A 3,415-nucleotide genomic window follows, 5' to 3' on the forward strand; every position below is an offset into this window, starting at 1 on the left:
ACGTCCATATGCTACAATGATAGCAAAATAAAATGCCAGACACATTGACCCGAGAGAAAGAATGACTATGTCATCCCAGCTTAGCACCACACGGTTTTGATGTCTTAAAGACACAACCAAGTTGCTACAAAGTCTATATAAGATAGACCAAATAAATGTTCCAAATAAAGTTCCATAAATTCTAAGGAACCTCGGAAAGAAAGAAAGGTGCATGAGATAAAATCCGAGTTTTATTAAAGGAAACCATTCCAGACATTGAGATATAAGGCTGGCCAGCTGAACAACTAGGTACCATACCATATAGCTTGGGACGCCAAGTTATAAGGTTATTAAGGTCCTAGATAATGAAATCTCAAATTGATTTATACCATGTCTGGAACTAAAAAGGAACTATATATATATATATATATATATATATATATGTATATATATATACATATATATATATATATATATATATATATATATATATATATATAAGTGTGTCGACACATACATTCATAGAAAATGTGCAAGTATGTAGCACATGAATACAAAGATATGTATCGAGGATCATAAACCCACACAAGAGTACTCATAATGAATAATGAAAGAAACGTGGGGTTTAAAGTGATATATAAAAGGCGTATTGTATTGGCCATGAATATGTAAACGCCATATGATGCCCAGTGAATATATAAATCCTGAAAGAAGGATAAATCGTGAGACAGACCGGGAAAGGTCTATATAATCCAATGTGGTGGATACTACTACATATTTCACTACATATGATGTCTGGAAGAAATTCAAAAGATGTAGTATGCTATATATGACTCACTGGATGATGATGATAATATTATTGGTACCAAAAGGTTTACCAAACGGTATTGAGCTCAGAATCAAAAGATGAGAAAAAAAGTTCTCTTGAACAGCATTTTCCTAAAGTTGTTCATGGACTGAATTAAATTACTACATGTAAGCAAGTGAAGAGTTCTATAAAAACAATTCAAATCAGTCCATAGAGGAATTTTAAATTCCTTGTGTTTTATACTAACCAGCCTAAGATAGGTTAAATGGTTATTCATTAAACCTTAGAAAAGGTTATAGACCATCACCACAAATTAGCCAAATTTTGGTAATACTTATGGTTGGTCGAATTTTCAGCATGAACCAACCAAGCTGTGGTATGAATGAATAAACTATCATAAAGATAAGCTATAAGATCGAAGTTCATCTTTGAACAAAAGGTATAGGACCACATTATGCGTCCATATACGACCCAACGGGTCCGACCATCATATATGAAGATAATGCAACTTGCATTGCTCAACTCAAAGACGGGTATATCAAAGGTATAGGACCACATTATGCGTCCATATACGACCCAACGGGTCCGACCATCATATATGAAGATAATGCAACTTGCATTGCTCAACTCAAAGACGGGTATATCAAAGGTGACCGAACCAAACATATTCTACCCAAGTTCTTCTTTACCCATGAGTTGCAGAAAGCTGGAGAGGTCAACGTCCTTCAGATCCGGTCTAGTGAAAACTCAGCCGACCTCTTAACCAAATCATTGCCCTCTTGCACATTCAGGAAGTTCACGCAACAAGATTGGCACGCGTAGACTCAAGGACCTTCAATGATGTCCAAATCAGGGGGAGTAATGTGTGTTGTACTCTTTTTTCTTTCTCTGGTTTCCTTTTTTACCACATTGGATTTTGGGTTTTCCGGGAGAGGTTTTAATGAGGCAACATTATCATGTTACAAACCCTATATGGTTATGGCATCCAAGGGGGAGTGTTATGAATCATGAAGTGGATGGTCCATAACCTAGACCATACAAGTTCAAGACTAGAGTCTATTGGGGGTTTACATCCAGCCACATGAAAGACCCATTCAACCTTATGTCTCTATGAGTTTGACCATGTCATTATGTAGAGTATCTTTGTAATCAATTCTCCCTTTGACTCCACCTTGTATGAACCACTATATACAGTGGTGTAAGCAATAAGAAATATACAACACATTCTCGCAAATCTTCTATCAAATCTTAACACTAACGTAATTTTCATTAGTTACTAATATGTACGCAGATCATTTCTGCTTATAAACGATTTTATATGCTTTGATTGAATTGATTTAATAAGTAAGCTACATTAATTGATATTTTGAATATTAAAAAAATAACATATATATTGACTAAATAAAGAATCTGCAAGTCTATATTTAAAAAAAATATATACTGACTAAAATACATATTTAATTAAAAGAAATAAATTATTCTAATTTTCTTACAACTAGTATTTTAAATTTTCGACCTAATTAATAAATGTTAGTAGTTAATTTTATATATTTACTGCTTTAATTTGTTTTGTAAAGAAATTGTAAACCATTAAAAATCTATATGTTTGTTACCAAAAATATAGCAATATCTCCTATTTTATCTCACCACTAGTTCACGTTTCCTTCTAATAAGAAATCAACTGAATAAAAGCAACGAACCTTTACATCTTTTTTTGTAAAGTCTTTTCTTCCGTACACAATTCCTTAACACAGTTTAAGAGAGGTTGAATCTGCAGATCTGAAATGATATTCTTGGAACCTTCGTGAAGTCTGTTATTGTTTACCTCAGGCACCATTGGTTAAAAGTTAGTCAATAGTGACAATCTGATGCAAATTTTTCTTTATATTGTTTTTGTCTATGAATCGGTATTTTCTTATATGAGTGATGATGATTATGGTTTTATTTGTAGAAGAAATTATTACCTTAAAACCCTACAACCAAGAGCAGAGAAGATACAGAGAATGGGAAGAAGAAGAAGAAGAAGAAGCTTGATCGAAGAACTCTTACGCTAATTATGGAAAAAAATTGTAACATCAATGGAAAGAAAAATAAGAAATAATTAATAATTAATAAAAGTATTTTATTTATTTATTTACTGCTATCAATTTAATATTCATTGTATACATATTAATAAAATTAAAAAATCAACGTAATAATAATTTAGTTATTCAATTACCAAAAGTGATATAAATAATTATTAAAATCAATTAATTGATTGATGCTAATATTAATATCATTTTAGTAAATGATATAAGTACTAATATCAGTTATTGTAATTGATATATATTGACATCATTTATAATAGTTGATGTAAATATTTAACATTTTTACATCAGTTTCTAACAAAATGATGTGAATTATTTGCATCACCACTTTCAGAATCATTTATATAAATGATGCAAAATTATTTTACATCATTTATAACTAATGGAAAAATACAAAATAAATGATGCTAAACAACAGTTTTTTTTTGTAGTGATTATAGACAAGGGCGCTATGAGCATCAACCGGGGACAGTTGGGATCTTTATCGAGTGTCTTATCTACTACAAGAAGTGGGCATGGACAAACCATGACAAGAAACCAA

The sequence above is a fragment of the Brassica napus genome, chromosome C3, assembly GCF_020379485.1.
Source record: "Brassica napus cultivar Da-Ae chromosome C3, Da-Ae, whole genome shotgun sequence".
Classification (NCBI taxonomy): domain Eukaryota; kingdom Viridiplantae; phylum Streptophyta; class Magnoliopsida; order Brassicales; family Brassicaceae; genus Brassica; species Brassica napus.